The sequence below is a fragment of the Polyodon spathula genome, chromosome 1 (assembly GCF_017654505.1).
Source record: "Polyodon spathula isolate WHYD16114869_AA chromosome 1, ASM1765450v1, whole genome shotgun sequence".
Lineage (NCBI taxonomy): Eukaryota > Metazoa > Chordata > Actinopteri > Acipenseriformes > Polyodontidae > Polyodon > Polyodon spathula.
In genome coordinates, this window is record NC_054534.1 from 108,486,122 (window position 1) to 108,505,856 (window position 19,735).

A 19,735-nucleotide genomic window follows, 5' to 3' on the forward strand; every position below is an offset into this window, starting at 1 on the left:
ATACTATGACCACTGTTGAGGAGACAACTGGAGGACAGGTTGATGGCTTTAAATACCTTGGATCAGAAGTGGTAAAGGGAGGAGAAACACTGGAGGCAGTGAAACAAAGAGTGAAAGCTGGATGGAACAAGTGGAGAGAAATAACTGGAATAATCTGTGACAGGAAAATTCCCAGAAAGTTAAAGTGCAAAATGTACAAGACTGTGATTAGACCTGTACTACTATATGGAGCTGAATGCTGGGCAGTTGGAAAGAGGGAAGAGAACCTGATGAGAAGAACTGAAATGAGGATGTTGAGATGGATTCTGCAGATTTCAATGAAGGATAAGATCAGAAATGAAGAAATCCGTAGACAATGTAGGGTGGTGGATGTGGTTGAGAAGATGCGAGAGGCGAGGTTACGGTGGTATGGACATATCATGAGGAGGGACGTTGAGGAAGTAACAAAGAGGGTAATGGAATTTGAGGTGGAAGGTAACAGGGGAAGAGGCAGGCCTAGAAAGAGATGGATAGATTGCGTGAGAAAAGATATGGAGGTATGTGACGTGAGTGAGGAAGATGTGCTCGACAGAGACAAGTGGAGAAGAGCAACCAAAGCAGCTGACCCCAGGACAGTCTGGGACTAAGGCTGTGAAAAAGAATAATAATAATAATAATAATAATAATAATAATAATAATAAATAATAATAATAATAATAATAATAATAATGTTGCAGTAATGCCTGCAAGTAGTATTCTCTGAGCTGTAATCCTGAACATCACATTTTAGAAATAGTAGGGGAAAACATAACAAAGCCAATGTTTTAGTGCTGTTGTCAGCTTTATAAATTCAGAAGTTTGTTTGCTGTGGCCCCCCACAAGTTTAGGTATATATTTCCACCATGGCTTTTAGTGCAGCTCTAAAGTAACCCTATAAAGGCAGAATGATCTCACCAGCTTTATACATTTTAATGTTGAAACATGGTCGAGACTTTTCCACTTTAATATATATATATATATATATATATATATATATATATATATATATATATATATATATATATATATATATATATATATATATATATAATTCCAAAATGTGAGAGCAAGTCGTTCACTAACGGACCCATATATAAAACCTTGTTTAATGAAGGTCAGTAATTCTTCATACTATGTATAAAGATAAATAAAGAGAAAAAAAAAATTTAAAAAATTTTTCAGACAATGACATATATTCTTTTTCGTGAAACGTATCGTACATAAAAATACGTACTGGTTTATAAGACATGTTTACTATTACTTTTGGATTACAAATAAAGATACGTTTTAAGCTGGATTATAATGTTTGGATTTCTTTTGAGGAAGAAGTTAAAAAAGGTACATTATTGTTATTGTAATTCAAGTAACTGATTTAGCTGTGGCACTTGAGTTAATGTATTATTTTTTTGTATACTTGAAGTGCTAGTAAACATTAGTTAGTATGTGTATTATAACTGAGTTGGAATTTCATTTAACTAAACAAAAAACCAAGTAAAGGTTAACTGTTTACAGTATATTGTTATTGATTTTTAGGACAGCTCCAATGCTTTGTTTTGCCACTACACATCTGCTACCAGCTTCATAACGTTTAGTGCTGATCTAAAATATTAAAGGTTTCTAAAAAATAAAACCTCTATTCTTAAATAATATACAGCCTTCACCTTTGTGTTTTATCACTTGTCTTCAAAATCAGGGCTTTAAAGTTACTTCCAAGCTCTACTGGGATCTGTGACAGAGAGCGAATTAATCCTAGTCAACAACCTCCATCCCGACCTGTGAGGGTGCTGTGTAATAGCAACAGAGTGCCTCATACTGGTTGATCTGGCAGTTCATTCCAGCGTCAGTCGGAAGCCAACCATCCAGAAGGGGGCGGAGTCACAATGCCCAAAGACATTGCCCTAATGCAGTACGCAATATGTCAGTCATAGATTGGAGGAGACGTGATTGAACTAGCTATCTCAGATGGCATGACTAAGGATATAATAAGAGATGTGACAATGTAATTTGTTCCTTCGATGTGGTTATGATAAAAAAAAAAAACAGTAAAGGAAACGGACAGTGAAAAGCGTATTGTGAGCGTTAAGTGTTCTGTTTGTTTGTGGAAACTAACTGTCTGTGTTTGTCATTGTCAGACAGCTAACACGAACTGGGAGCTGTCGCTACAGGCCAGCATCAAGCTGTCACTGCACTTCACCACTTGTCACTGTAATTACTTTGCACTGCACCTGCATTCAGTGCACACACTTTCAGGAGAAGTGACCGTGTCTGTGTTGTGTGTTATTCTTTGAATTATTATTTTGGGACTGAATTCTGTGGTTTATATGCTGGCAATACACATAATTCTGTAGAGCCAGTACTAGCATTTAACCGGCTGCAAACCAGGAAACAGCAAACAAAGAATTGTTCTGAACTGTGAACTTTGTATCTGTCGTTGTTGGAGCTCCGGCATCAGTTACATCTGCGCATTGCAAACCACACGATCACAGGAACTTTCTTTGGCTTTTGCACTATTTAAACATAATACAACTAGGAATATAGAAACCAAGGGTACCTATCTGGATATGTCTGGTGCCACTGTATATGTGGAATAATGATTGGTCTTTTTTGTATTATTAACTGCTGGCTCTTAAAACCTTTTTTTCCAAATAAAGACCTTCTGTAGGAAGTAGCTGTGTCTCAGAGGTCCATGCTTATCTGGAGTGTAGACTATCAAGCTACAGTAATATTCACGCATCCATGATCATTTTATTGCTGTCATAAAATGTGTATTCTCTAAGTAAACCCTGTTGAGTTAGCTCTGATTGTGAATTAAAGTTTATTTCGGGCAATAAAACACACACACACACACACACACACACACACACACACACACACACACACACACACACACACACACACACACACACATACATCTGCAATGTAAAGGAAGTGGAAGTCGATTTGGTATGCAACAGAAGTTCGGATTACAGGAACCACTGTTATAAATTGCTTTATACTGAGGACTGTGTGCAATCACAATTCACTTATTTTGCCATTTTCCTTTCAAATTAACAAGGCCATGCATGGTTATTTTTCCCTTTCCTATTCCATATTTGGTAATTCTTTTGCTTTGATGTAATTCTGATAACCACAATTTTCAGACAAATGCATGCATTAGTCAGTTCAATCTGTTTTTATTCCTAATCATGTTCTATTCACTGAATTTCATATGAGTGATAAACAAAAGCAGGATGCATTTCCATTTGCAGAAGCCTTCCTTTTGCTATTTTAAATAGCATTTAAGTATTTAATTGATTTTACTGTGAATATATTGTTTGCTCAACGAAAGTTAAATAGTGAAAAACACAATTCCTTTTCACATGTCATGCACTTCCATTGTGCAGTTCTCAAAGTGTAGTTTTTAAAGAAGCACATGTTGAAGCAGTCATGTATTCTCATGATATCTGGCCCCATACAAAGCTATGTAGTGGAAGGGTTGCAACGCCAGATACCATTGACTTATCTGGGCATTGTTGTCCTTCATCGTGTATAATCACCTTAAAGGAGCATGATCACTGACGAGAGAAAGTCCCAACAAGTAATAGCGAAGATCGCAAGTAGCCCATTTGATGGCTAAACACTCCTTCTCAGTGACGGAGTAGTTAATCTTCATAGCAGCCATTTTTTTACAAATGAATGATAGGGAGTTCTGCCCCGTCAACTTGTTGGGACAGGACTGCCCTCAGATCAATCTGGGAGTCATCAGTCTGAAGGATGAACTCTTGAGTTGTTTATATTTTGTGTTTGTAAGCGAGTCCATTGAGATAACTAAAAATAACTAAATGAAGAACCAAAGTGGTGGACTATAGGGAACCTTATAACAAACAGCTCTATAAATCAAATACATCCTCAATTATTACGTTTCCATTAAAAGAGGACCAATCACAGAGAGATAAAACATACACCTCACTGGAAGTAAAACTGCATAATAGCAAACATGAAAGGGGGAAATGTTTTAAAACTCAAATGATCATTTATTTTCACAATATTGTTCATGCTCTGAATGAAAAAAGAAATAGAAAACCAATCTATATGCTTTGCAACACAGAAAACTGGTGATATGGTAAGAAACAGTAATAATATTCCCAAAATGTAAACCAATACTGTATTAAACAGTATTTTACAAACGACCTGAAATGTTCAGTTCCAAAATTATATATTTGTAATCCCAGAAAAATAACTGGAAAAAACCCAATGCAAATAAACTGTAGGGAGAATGAATCAACAAATGATTACTGATCAAAAATACTTTATATGCATAAAATAAATCCTGTTAATACAATCGTATAAACATTGGATACAAGCAAGCAAAGACGTGCAGGTCACAGCATGAACCAACGTATATGCTTGCATCACAACACAGACGTCATGTGGAGTGAATTCAAGGAAGTGACTTGTAGTAACATTACATTAACCCTTTGCGGTCCATTTATTCAGCGCTTGTCAGGTGCGTCAGGTCCAATTTATTTTCACATGCGCTGTTTATTTTACAAGCGCTGTTTAAAAGGTACTGAATCACATAAATACACTCAATACTGCATATCCAGCCAATGCCTAAAAATCTTTGGACCTCTTGAGGTTAGTGGGAACTGAGTAACCTTGTATTGATTTAAGCTTCTCAGGATCAGCCATAACACCTTCCCCTGAAACAACATGTCCCAGAAAGGTAAGTGAGATTTTGAAAAAGTCACATTTTTTTAAATTGAGGGTTAGGTTTGCTTTTTGGAGCTTCTGGAACACCTTCAGATCTTCCATGTGCCTAGCTTCATTTGGACAATAGACAATGATGTGTTATATATATATACGAAGCAACACTCTCCTTTGAAGTCTCCCAGCACCTCCTCCATCAAACTCTAGAATGTCCCCACAGCATTCTTCAAGCCAAAAGGCATAACCCAGAACTGGTACAATCCAAAGGAAAAGCTGGCTTTACCCATGGCTACCTGCCAATAACCCGAAAGCAGAACCAGGCTGGTAAAGATAGCTGCTCCACCAAGAGTCTAACATGCCATGTATTTGCAGCATTGGGTATGCATCAAAATATGTCTTAGAATTAAGACATTGGTAATCTATACAGAACCGATAAGTTTTGTCTAATTTTTCTGTAAGGACAACTGGGGTAGCTCATGGGGAGGTTGATGGCTCTATCACACCGTCCTTTGTCATCTGTTGCAGGTGTTCTTGGATGAGGGATTTTCTAAAAGGAAACACCCTATAAGCTTGACATCTCACTGGTACTTCGTCTGTGGTATGGATGGAATGACAGATCACATTTGTCCTTCCTAATTTAGAAGAGAAAACGACAGGCCGTTCCTTCATTAGACATGCAATTCCTTTATGTTGAAATCTCCATCAGTTGAAGTGATAGAACGTATGCAGTTGGAACAGTCAGCATTGTATGTCATCTCATTACTGTCTGGCATCTGGCTGGGGTGAGTATACTGGGAAACTGCCCAAAGCACCTTTAACCTGGATCTGTCCTTCTCCCATCTGTAAATAATAAACACGCCTGGTGGCTAACTGTATGCAGTTGGATAGCTTAGGTTAGCAAAAGTTTGGGCCATGTGCTTCAGACTTTATTGGCGATTACACTGGAAAGTTCTCATTACAAATTTGCGGCCCATATCCCATCAACTTAAAAAACGCACAGGGATTCAAAATGTTTGTATAAAAGCAGCTTAGAGCAAAAAACATTGTGCACAGTCACAGAACTCATTGCTAAATATTTTTAAACAATATTTAAGAAACATTTGTTACAATTTCATTTTAAAATTCCATGACCATCAACCAAACTAAACATTCCCCCGGTACTAAACAAGCTGCAAATCCCAGGATTCTCGGGATCTGCCACATTGTCTCTTAAGATAATGCCTCCTGAGGATGCACACACAGAAACTGTCACTAAAGTACCGGTTGCCTCTCAGTCTAGAAGAAGGATCTTTGCATTCACTGTATTTACTGTATCTTTTAAGGCTCTTTGTGATGGTGTTCCACTATGAAAGGCACTATATAAAATAAAGATTGATTGAGTTTGAATGAAGTGACATTTACAAGTGGGGATCAGTTGGCTAAATTAGAGCTGTTGGTATCAAAAGGGAATGGGCCAGCACTCTTGGGCAGAAACTGGATCTGTAAAATTGAATTGGACTAGTTTGAGGTAAACAGCTTAACAGATGCTGTGGGAAAATTGTGGGAAAATACTCTGCTGTAATTAGTATGAATTCTGGGCTGATGAAATCAATAAATGCTAGACTTTACATATCTGATAAAGCTGTGACAAAGTTGTGCAAAGCCAGACCAGTGCCCTGTGCTCTTGAAGAAGCTGTTAGTCAGCGGTTGGAAGTTCTGTAGTACACAGTGAGTGGGCGGAACCCAAAGTGTGTTTATTCAAATGGGGGTGTTAGACTATGTGGTGATTATAAAGTCACAATCAGCAAGAGATGGGTAATAATACCGATATGCTGTTATCTTGCAATATTCATCAGGCAATACAATAACCAATATTTGAACAATAATACCGGTCATTTTGGTTAAACTGATTCAGGGAAACATCTACTGGAAAATGTCGGCTATTGTCTTGCGAGATAATCACTTCCCGCGAGAACTCGTAATGCAAGCTGTGCTAACACAAAAGAAAATATGGCAGAAACACACAAAGATTTTCAGCTGCTTAAATTCTGCAAAGTACTCACGTGTGGAATTATTTCCTAATAAAACAAATCTAAAAAGGGTGGCTGTTTAGCATCAAACATTGTTGTTTATGCAGGGCTGAAGTAAAATATGCTGGCGGTAACACCAGCCTTACATACAGGGGTGCAGTCCTACATCTTAAAGTACCGGAACGCTATTTACAATATTGATTTTTCTAAAACAAAGAAGAAAAGTTCACTTTTTATTTGCACATTGTAGGTAAAAGACTATCTGGAAAATGTAATTTTACACTATATTCTGAAAATCTTTTTTTCTCCTTGACTTTTGATTTCATCAGATAAACAAAATAACAGTTCTGGTACTGTAAGTTGTGAGTTCCAAACCCCGGGTCTCGGAACTGGCTGATATATAAAGCAGCTTTAAACCTGTGTCATTGGATGCACGTTTGAAAAACATGTTTAATATAAAATTTTTTTTATATATTATTTATAATAAAAATGTTAAAATTACATTTTAAATCAATGTTTTCAAAGAATTTTAAACCAGCACTGTTTTTCTATTTATCAAATTGGGAGCACCTGCACGTACATCAGAGAATCCAACAAAAATGAGTTATTGGGCATTTCAAAACATATTTTAATGTGTCATATTACATTCTAATACTTAAAATTCAATATAAATGACAAACAGCACAGTTTATATATGTAGATTTATTTTGGGAGCAAAAAATCAATATTAGCATCATTTGGTGTTGAATTTCAATACGTGTCACAATATATTGCAATATTGTCTTCAGTATTGCAATACAGATACTCTGTGCCAATACCCACCCATACAATCAACCCTTGGTAAAATGTAGATTCCAAAACCTGAAGATCTGTTCACCAGCTAGCTGGTGGGAAACTGTTTAGCAAGTTAGACCTGTCTCAAGCCTATCAACAGATGGCACTAGCTGAGATTCTAAAGAATATCCAACTGTCAATACACACAAGGGGCTCTTCAGTTGCCTTATGGGGTGGCTAGCTCACTTGCTGTGTTTCAGAGAATCATGGAGGTGTGTTTCAGGTCCAGCAGCTTATAGAGGGCACTACATGTTATCAACATGACATACTGGTTACAGGAAACACAGATACAAAACCTGGAAGCCCTGTTGAAACCATTAAAAAGTGTTGGTACACATGTAAACAAAGAAAAAAGTAAACTTTTACAAGACAGTGTCAAATACCTGGTAAATGAAATAAACAGTGATTGTATAAGTCCACTTCCGGAGAAAACAAAAGCCATAGCAGAGGCTCCATCCCCACAAAATGTTAATGACCTGAGGTCTTTTCTAGCTTTACTAAATTACTATAATAAATTCATTCCAAATCTGTCCACATTGATTAAGTCGATGACACAATTGCTAGAAAAAGGTAGAAACTGGGAGAGGTCAGATGCCTGCCATGAAGTTTTTAAAGAAGCACAACTCATCTAGTTCAGTGCTAGTTCATGTTGACGCCGCACTGGCAGCCACACTGTTGTGTGATGCATCACAGGTAGGGGTGAGTGCAGTTATAGCTCGCCAGATGCCAGATGGTACAGAGAGGCCTGTTGCTTATGCTTCCCACACCCTGACCAAAAGCGGAGTGTGGCCTAGCTCAAATTGAAAAGGAGGCATTAGGTATTGTGTTTGAGGTTATCAAACTTCATAATTACCTCTACGAAAGAAAGTTCACATTACTAACTGACCACCAGCCCCTGGAAAATATTCTTTGTCCAAAAACAGGAGTGACTTAGCGGCAGCTCATCTTCAGAGATGGTCACTGATATTAGCAACATATCTGTATGAATTTCTGTTCAGCATGGAAATGCAGATGCATTGTCCCACTTGCCTCTCAAAATTGATTCACCTGATAGTAACCCAATCTACAGAGTGTCATTTCTCGATGAATTGCCTCTCTCAACTCAGGACAAAGCTGGGGAAAGCAAACACCAAAGTAAAGCATTACAAGTTAACTGGCTGACAACAACAGATGAAGAATTGAAGCCTTTTGCAAAGAGAAAAATGTAATTAACAGTGGAAGGTGATTGTGTGTTATGGGGATTTAGAGTTGTTATGCCAAAGGTATTGCAACAGCAATTGCTGTGTGAGCTGCATGAAAATCAGTAGGGAATTGTTAAGATGAAGCCACTAGCTTGTAGCTATTTTTGGTGGCTGGTTTTGATGTAGAAATAGACAAAATGGTGAGTCAATGTAAACTATGTTTAAGTAGATGAAATATGCCTGCCACAGCCCCCCTCCATACATGGAAGTGGCCAGCAAGACCATGGCAAAGAATTCACATTGACTTTGCTGAAAAGAATAAGCAAAGGTTTTTGGTGGTAATAGACTCTCATTATAGGTGGCCTGATGTAATCCTCATGTAAAACACAACCACTGACAAAAACGTGGAGGTCTGAGGAGATTGTTTTCTGCATATGGTCTCCGAAAGGAGATTGTCTCTGACAATGGACCACAATTTACTTCAGGTGATTGAGACCTCTTTACTCAAAAATTCAGTAAAGCACACAAAAACGGCCTTGTCACGGACCGGCGCACGATGTAGAGGTGCAATGAGGAAGTGCGGAGACAGGAGGTTCTTTTGCTGCCAGTATGGTAATAGATTTTATTTCACACAGGAACTTTTGACAGGTAAGAACTGAACTATAAACAATGAGCTTGACACAAAAATAACACAAAAACAAAACAAAACGCTCCCTTGCATATACTCTGCAAGGTAGAACAAAATAAACACATATTCACTAGCTGGCAACTGCTAAAGTTACATAATTACCCAGTACCATAAAGCTATCAGGCCATGAAGCTGAAGACAAGCTTACGCCTTGCTATTTCTCTCCTAAATGAAGCCTAGAGCCTGCTATATATAGTCTTTCCAAACAAGCCCCTCCTAGATTATACCATTATGCAGCCCATACTAAAAATGCTTACAAAAATATTATAAAATTCTTAATATCATAGTAATACACATTTACATTAACATTTATCTTCAGGTACTGTTGTGGTATTAAAAATTCACATTTTTACCACCTCTACATAGAACATCATTAGGTGCGTCCTCACCTTCCCCAAAAGAAGCCACGAAGCGTGCACACCCCCCCCACCGATCCGTGCAACCACACCAGCCATGGAGCCCCATTCACCAACTCCCCCTTTAATATACTGAGGTTTTCAATATCCTCGACAAGCATTCTAAAACCAGGACTTTTAAATTAATGAAGATGCAATTACATTTTTCTTTAACAGTTTAATCCAAAATGTTTCTTTTTTCTTTTCATAACACAGACGCATGCATTCACTGGGTGTGTGCTCTCACTCAGCAAAGGTGTCCCTCAGCGCCTTACCAGAATATAATACATGCCAAATTAGAAATGAATTTATTTTCATTTTCAGGTACACGACTCCCAACACACAACACTGACAAGTATTTGATATTCCGTTTTTAAATATATTATAAATTTAAATTGCTGCGCGCATTCACTTTAATCAGTCCATCAGATACTTTAACAGTCCTTTGCTGTACTTAGTAAGGGAGAGTTTTCACTCCGTTACAGGCATCTTATTATCGACATCAAATGGTGCTGCTGAAACACTGGTGCAGAGCCTTAACACTTTGCGGTCCTATGTGGGACCAGGTCCGACATTACAATTTTCCCTTTCCAGTCCGATGTCGGACCCTGTCTGGCATCACCAAAAAGACATAAAGCACGGGACTCTAGTTATTTTGTCTCTGGAAAAAGCAGAGAAAACCTTTCAATGGCCAAGTGAGAACGATAGGAGCTGAAGAAGCCCAAAAAAGGCTGCATCTGACAGCCCCATGCAACACAGAGATAACACGGACATAAACAAAGGAGGTAGCTGCTTCCGCATCCAGCACTCAAAGAATATCACAGACATTTGCAGCGCTTTTTGAGACGTTAAAGTAATAAAATAATGACTTGGTATGTGAAAAATACAGCGAACAAGGGGTGGGGCTTGGCTGGAGATGCAGTACTGAGTGTACTTTTGCGATTCAGTGCCTTTTAAACCTGTTTTACTCTGAAAAAAAAATTAAACGGCTCATGTAAAATAAACAGTGCATTTGAAAATAAATTGGACCTGACCGTCTATGGTTATTGCATGGTTATAAAATCTCTAATGCTTTATTAACACTCTATAACATGGTTATTAAGCATATATTATATATTTATAAAACATTTATAAAACATTAATAAGCAGCACCTCAATACAAAGTGTTACCATAATGGGTAAACAAATGTAATGTAAAATAACTGCAAACTACCACAACAGAAGCAACATATGCATAAAAAATGTTATTTTTTAAAGGTATGTAAAACCTACAGTTTACGGTTGCTGTCCTGTGGAAAACCCATTGAATGTTATGTAAAATAAACATTTTTCTTTATAGTTAAATATGCTATGAAGTTTACTGAGTTACAGGATTAAAACTTGATCCTGATCTTGTGAAAGCCACAATAAATAAATACATACTTAGATTAATGTTCCCTTTTTCCTACTTATACAGACAGAATCATTTCATTTGTATGTAGGTATATCGTATTTAAAAAAATTGAATTTTCATCCCTCTGACGTCACACACCATTTCAGCCTTCCTCTGTGATTTTAAACACATTTACTGTTACTGCTACATGATGTTTCATAAGAACATAAGAAAGTTTACAAACGAGAGGAGGCCATTCGGCCCATCTTGCTCGTTTGGTTGTTAGTAGCTTATTGATCCCAAAATCTCATCAAGCAGCTTCTTGAAGGATCCCAGGGTGTCAGCTTCAACAACATTACTGGGGAGTTGATTCCAGACCCTCACAATTCTCTGTGTAAAAAAGTGCCTCTTATTTTCTGTTCTGAATGCCCCTTTGTCTAAACTCCATTTGTGACCCATGGTCCTTATTTCTTTTTTCAGGCTGAAAAAGTCCCTTGGGTCGACACTGTCAATATCTTTTAGAATTTTGAATGCTTGAATTAGGTCGCCATGTAGTCTTCTTTGTTCAAGACTGAACAGATTCAATTCTTTTAGCCTGTCTGCATATGACATGCCTTTTAAGCCTGGAATAATTCTGGTCGCTCTTCTTTGCACTCTTTCTAGAGCAGCAATATCTTTTTTATAGCGAGGTGACCAGAACTGGACACAATATTCAAGATGAGGTCTTACTAGTGCATTGTACAGTTTTAACATTACTTCCCTTGATTTAAATTCAACACTTTTCACAATGTATCCGAGCATCTTGTTAGCCTTTTTTATAGCTTCCCCACATTGTCTAGATGAAGACATTTCTGAGTCAACAAAAACTCCTAGGTCTTTTTCATAGATTCCTTCTCCAATTTCAGTATCTCCCATATGATATTTATAATGTACATTTTTATTTCCTGCGTGCAGTACCTTACACTTTTCTCTATTAAATGTCATTTGCCATGTGTCTGCCCAGGCATGAATCTTGTCTAGATCATTTTGAATGACCTTTGCTGCTGCAACAGTGTTTGCCACTCCTCCTACTTTTGTGTCGTCTGCAAATTTAACAAGTTTGCTTACTATACCAGAATCTAAATCATTAATGTAGATTAGGAATAGCAGAGGACCTAATACTGATCCCTGTGGTAAACCACTGGTTACCACACTCCATTCTGAGGTTTCTCCTCTAATCAGTACTTTCTGTTTTCTACATGTTAACCACTCCCTAATCCATGTACATGTGTTTCCTTGAATCCCAACTGCGTTCAGTTTGAGAATTAATCTTTTGTGCGGGACTTTGTCAAAAGCTTTCTGGAAATCTAAATAAACCATGTCATATGCTTTGCAATTATCCATTATCGATGTTGCATCCTCAAAAAAATCAAGCAAGTTAGTTAGACACGATCTCCCTTTCCTAAAACCATGTTGACTGTCTCCCAGGACCCTGTTACCATATAGGTAATTTTCCATTTTGGATCTTATTATAGTTTCCATAAGTTTGCATATAATAGAAGTCAGGCTTACTGGTCTGTAGTTACCTGGTTCAGTTTTGTTTCCCTTTTTGTGGATCGGTATTACGTTTGCAATTTTCCAGTCTGTCGGTACCACCCCTGTGTCAAGAGACTGCTGCATGATCTTGGTTAGCGGTTTGTAAATTACTTCTTTCATTTCTTTGAGTACTACTGGGAGGATCTCATCCGGCCCAGGGGATTTGTTTATTTTAAGAGCTCCTAGTCCCTTTAACACTTCTGCCTCAGTTATGCTAAAGTTATTTAAAACTGGATAGGAACTGGATGACATGTGGGGCATGTTGTCAGTATCTTCCTTTGTAAAAACTTGTGAAAAGTAATCATTTAATATATTTGCTATTTTTTTTTTTTCATCTACGATTTTGCCATTTGTATCTCTTAAACATTTAATCTCCTCTTTGAATGTTCGCTTGCTGTTGTAATATTGGAAAAACATTTTGGAATTGGTTTTAGCTCCCTTAGCAATGTTCATTTCTATTTCTCTCTTGGCCTTTCTAACTTCCTTTTTGACTTGCGTTTGCAGTTCTGTGTACTCTTTCTGCGTACTTTCTTTTTGGTCCTTTTTTAATGCTCTGTAAAGTGCCTTTTTTTTGCTGAATATTTTTTTTAATTGATCTATTAAACCATTTTGGCAATTTAGTTTTACATTTAGATTTGTCTACTTTTAGGGATGTAATTGTTTTGAGCCTCTAGTACTACATTTTTGAAGAACAACCATCCTTCTTCTGTGGGTGTTTTCTCTATTTTACTCCAATCTACTTCTGTTAGTCTCTGTTTCATACCTTCATAGTTTGCCTTTCTAAAATTGTAAACCTTAGCTTTAGTCATTACTTTTGGGGTTTTAAAAAACACTTCAAATGAGACCATGTTGTGGTCTGAGTTTGCCAGTGGTTCTCTGACCTCTGTTTTAGTTATTCTATCTTCGTTATTTGAAAAGACTAAATCAAGGCATGCCTCCCCTCTAGTCGGTGCCTTGACAAATTGTGTTAGGAAGCAGTCATTTGTCATTTCCACCGGGTTTTCCCATTTTATTTGGGGGAAGTTGAAATCCCCCATTAGTATGGCTTCTCCTTTGCTACACGCATTTCTAATGTCATTGTATAACAGATTATTGTGCTCACCGTCTGAATCTGGCGGTCTATAGCATGCTCCTATTATTATGCCCTTTGAATTTTTGTCCGTTATTCTGACCCATATTGATTCGGTTTTATTTTCTTTGTCCAGGTTTAACACCTGGGCTTCAAGACTGTTTCTTATGTATAGCGCTACCCCTCCTCCTCTTCTGTCCTGCCTGTCTTTCCTATACAGTGTATACCCACAAATATTATATTCGTCCCCATCACTCTCAGACAACCAAGTTTCAGTAACACCTATCACATCATAGTTACCTGTTAGTGCAGTAGCTTCAAGTTCTAGAATTTTGTTTCTGATACTTCTAGCATTTAGATAAATACATTTAATGGTTGTCTTACCTGAGTTGTTGTTCTTGTTTTGATGCGGTCTCCCTTCTGTTTTTTTTGTTGATTTCTCCCCCCTTCCTTTCTAGTTTAAATGCTTCTGAACCTGCTCGAGGATCTTTTCTCCAAGTAGACTGGTTCCCTTGTTATTTAAGTGCAGTCCATCCCGTCTATACAGATAGTCCTTGTTGTAGAATGTGGTCCAATGATCAAGATAGGTGAAGCCTTCCCGTGTGCACCACGTCTTCAGCCATGCGTTTTGATTAATTATTTCCAGCTGTCCATATGGTCCTTTGCAAGGTGCCGGTAGTATACCAGAAAATACCACAGTTTTGGTTTTCTCTTTTAATTTCCTTCCTAGCTCTCTGAATTTGTTTTGCAGGGATTTTGGTCTGTCGCTTACAATGTTGTTTGTACCGATGTGGGCGACTACTACTGGGTCGTCTCCTGTTCGTTCTAGGAGCCTGTCCACGTTCTCAGTGATGTGCTTGACCGAGGCTCCCGGAAGGCAGCACACTGTTGTAGTAAGGGGGTCCAAACTACGAATTGAACTTGCTGTGTTTCTCAATATGGAGTCCCCAACAATCATGACCTCCCTTCTTTTTGCTGTCTGGTCACCACTGTCAATGGGGTCCTGGATGTTGTTCCTTTCATTCTCTTGTTGTTGGTTCTGCTCATCAAAATTCTGAAGTGACTCAAATTTGTTGGTTGTTTTGATTTCTGGTGGTTGTGTTTGACGAAGTTTCTTTTTTTCCCTGCTTCTGCCTACCTGAACCCAGCTGTTCTGACCTGCTATCTCCCTGGTGGCTTTCAGTCTGTTAGGGGTGATGCAGACTTCCATGAATTGTGGGTGTGCCAGTTCCTCAAGATCCTGTTGCTGTCTCACTTCTTCCAGCTCCATTTCTAGCATACTTACTAGTTTATGCAAATCCTGGATCGCGCGGCACTTTACGCACACTTGGTTTAGCTCCGCTGGGTTTTCTCGGATTTCCCACATGAAGCAGATTACTGGCTTGAAGACCATGTTGAGGGTTTTTTTTTTAAGTTTAGTTTCTTCTGCAGCTGTTAGCCTGCTTTCAAACTGCTTCTAAACTGCTCTGTACTTTTCCATGCCTGTACTTCTCCCACTCGCTGTCGCTGGGAAGACTGCCTCGTTTAACTGCGTTGTTCTGCTGTGCTGTTGGCTCCTCCCCTCGCCCGTGTCTCAGAACGACGCTGAATGAAGTGTTTGTTATCAGAAAAACACACGCAGCTGTTTGACTTTGAGCTGCTGCTGTGTTTCCCCAATGTCCTCTGTTTTCTGATTAAAGCAATTAAAGATGCAGTTTCTCCTTTCTGCTTCTAAACTTCTCTGTACTTTTCCACGCCTGTACTTCTCCCACTCGCTGTCGCTGGGAAGACTGCCTTGTTTTGTCGTTTTGTTGTTTCATACACGTTTCATACACATTTCCATGACAAAATCCTTGCCCCAGCTATAATTGCACCCTGGAGGTAACAATAAATAGTCTTCCCGATGGGCATTTCATTTTCCACTATTAGCTGAGTATGCGGTAAATATTTAATATATGAATCAGTCAAGAAAATAAGTGTGGCAAGGTTGGATAGTAAATACTTTATATATTTTGTTTAAATATCGCTGATACTAGGAAGGAAACGATAGTAAAATCCACGATACAAACAGTTGTGAGCTTACTCTTTCACGATACACTGATTATCACCATAGTAGCGGTTACTTTTCAATTACTTTTTTTTTTAACTGAATAAAAAAAATAAATAGGGAGTTATGTCTTTCTTTTTCTCTGTGGGATATGGTCTGCAACATAAGGAAGCTACTGACTTTAAAAAAGAGCAAGATTCTAGCAAGAATAAAGAAATGACTAGCACATAGGTGGAAGAAAAATAATCTTAATGAAATTGTCCTTGTGTTTATTTAAATGTACTTAAAAACAGTACATAATTACAAAATATGAAGCATCTGTATTTCTTTCAATACATTTAAAGTACTTGCTTTACACACATACTGTTAACTATTCTCAATTATTTTTCAAATAGTCTGCAGAATAAATAGTTTTGTACTATACAACCTGTACGTATGGAATAGAGCAGTATGGGCATGATGTTCTTTACGCATTTTCCTTTTTTTATTCCTTTTTTGTTATTTCATTTACAATTTTAGAAAACTCATTTCAGTACCGAGGTAGCCTGTTTTTCTGGTGACATAATAGCCTATAACGTGTACATTTTAATGAAGCTATTGAAATTATATACTGATAATTGAGGGTCTAACAGAGCACAGTATAGGGAGGGCGCCGCACTGGAAAAAAAACAAGTTATTAAAGTGACCTTGTTTTCTGCTGACGTTGTCTTAACTGCACCAGGTGCTAAGTATGTTAGGGCATGTTTGAAGTTGTTCCTGCTTTCGTTGTTGTGTTTTTGCCACATTCTGCGGATTGGATGTACACCCTATGCTACTGCATTTCCCCGCTACACATAGATATATATATATATATATATCTTATATATCTATATATATATATATATATATATATATATATATATATAGAGAGAGAGAGAGAGAGAGAGAGAGAGAGAGAGAGAGAGAGAGAGAGAGAGAGTGAAAGTACACACTAGGACTGTCAGTTAGCCTCAAAATAGCAATCGATTCATTGGGCAAACAAAATATAATCGTTCTAGTAAATATCGATGATTGTACCACACATTTTCAGTGCATTCCTTTTCCTGTGACCTTTATATTTTAATATCATTGCAGTTCAGTAAAAGCTTGTGCACAACAACTGAATGTGAGGGGTAATTACGCCTGGGTAGAGTCAAGAGAAAAAGAAAAACAAAACACAACATTCACAATGAGCCTAGCAAATTTAATACACTACAAAAGTGTTACTTAAATATTTATTCCAAACAGATTACAGTACTTTGTAAGCTATATAAACTAGAGATGAGTTTACAAAAAAGCTTTTTTGTTTTGTTTTGTTTTTAATTCAGCGACATCATGCATTGCATCTTGTTAATATTGTACCACCTAACATTCACTATCTGTGACACAATGTGGAAATCCCTGCCTAAAACAACAACAACAACAACATAATAATAATAATAATAATAATAATAATAATAATAATAATAATAATAATAATAAAATGATTTACTTACCACAAGTTGCATACCCACTAGCTGTTAAATATTCAGTATATAACAGTTCATTTTGAAACTCCAAAGCAGCGCAAGCTATCTACAGTCAGTTTTTTTTCAATGTGCATAATTTATTTACAGGCTGTTTGCCAGGAATACAAGACTGACATCTTGCTCTGGATACAAGGTGGCGCGTTTTTTTTTTTCTTGCGTTCCCTGGTTTATTTTGACGTTGACCAACATGTGGAATCACATGATTGATAGATGTCCAGTTATTTATCTTTTCTGTTTGAAAAGTCGCTACACACTCTAAAAAAATAAAAAGAAACGGAAGAGGAAGAAGAAGAAGAAGAACAATTTTACCTTAGTTTTATGACTTATATCTCATTGTAAATAAGAGGTATTTATGTTTTTTTGTTGTTTTTTTTTTACATTTGATGTATAAAGTTTCAGACTTTTGGTACAGATGGTAATTCTAAGTGATTTAGTTTTGCCGCTGCAACATGATGAGAACAGCAAAGCTCTTGGAGCTGTATAGAGACTCTAGTTTCCAACAAGTTTTTCTAACTTGTAGGAGGAACTACCAATCCTCTCTCTCTCTCTCTCTCTCTCTCTCTCTCTCTCTCTCTCTCTCTCTCTCTCTCTCTCTCTCTCTATATATATATATATATATATATATATATATATATATATAATTCTTCTAGGTACACTTGCACAAAGTCAGGGATTTTGTAGGCATATAGTCAGGTGTATGATTAAACAATTATACGAAACAGGTGCTAATGATCATCAATTCAATATGTAGGTTGAAACACAATCATTAACTGAAACAGAAACAGCTGTGTAGGAGGAATAAAACTGGGTGAGGAACAGCCAAACTCAGCTAACAAGGTGAGGTTGCTGAAGACAGTTTACTGTCAAAAGTCATACACCATGGCAAGACTGAGCACAGCAACAAGACACAAGGTAGTTATACTGCATCAGCAAGGTCTCTTCCAGGCAGAAATTTCAAGACAGACAGGGGTTTCCAAGAAGCACAAAGAAACGGGCAACGCTGAGGACCTTAGATGCAGTGGTCGGCCAAGGAAACTTACTGCAGCAGATGAAAGACACATAATGCTTACTTCCCTTCGCAATTGGAAGATGTCCTGCAATGTTATCAGCTCAGAATTGGCAGAAAGCAGTGGGACCCTGGTACCATCTACTGTCCGGAAAAGTCTGGTCAGAAGTTGCCTTCATGGAAGACTTGCGGCCAAAAAGCCATACCTCCGACGTGGAAACATGGCCAAGCGACTCGACTATACACGAAAACATAGGAACTGGGGTGCAGAAAAATGGCTGCAGGTGCTCTGGAATGATGAGTCAAAATTTGAAATATTTGGCTGTAGCAGAAGGCATTTTGTTCGCCAAAGGGCTGGAGAGCGGTACATGAATGAGTGTCTGCAGGCAACAGTGACGCATGGTGGAGGTTCCATGCAAGTTTGGGGCTGTATTTCTGCAAATGGAGTTGGGAATTTAGTCAAAATTAATGATCTCTTCAATGCTGAGAAGTACAGGCAGATACTTATCCATCATGCAATACCATCAGGGAGGCATCTGATTGGCCCCAGATTTATTCTGCAGCATGACAACGACCCCAAACTTACAGCGAAAGTCATTAAGAAATATCTTCACCGTAAAGAAGAACAAGGAGTCCTGGCAGTGATGGTATGGCCCCCACAGAACCCTGATCTCAACATCATCGAGTCTGTCTGGGATTACATGAAGAGAGAGAAGCAACTGAGGCTGCCTAAATCCACAGAAGAACTGTGGTTAGTTCTCCAAGTTGTTTGGGCCAACCTACCTGCCGAGTTCCTTCAAAAACTTGTGTGCAAGTGTACCTAGAAGAATTGATGCTGTTTTGACGGCAAAGGGTGGTCACACCAAATATTGATTTGATGTAGATTTTTCTTCTGTTCACTCACTTTGCATGTTGTTAATTGATAAATATAAACTATTAACATGTCTATTTTTGAAAGCATTCTTACTTTACAACATTTTTTTCACACCTGCCTAAAACTTTTGCACAGTACTATATATATATATATATATATATTATATATATATATATATACAGTGTAATGTGTATGTACGGTGTGACATGTGTTAACATAGTGTATCTTATAACATATAAGGTGGGGGTGGGGGGTGGGGGTCCCCAGTCTTACCGATGGCGCCGTGTGACCGACAAAGTTTCGTGTCATACATATATACTTTTTATATATTTTTTTTTTTTTTTTTTTTTTAGAGTGACCAATTATTTTTATTTATTTTCTCTGAATTTGGAATGACAAATTATGATTTTTCTCCTCAGTGCAGCAAGTCCCCACACAGCACAGGCGTTCTA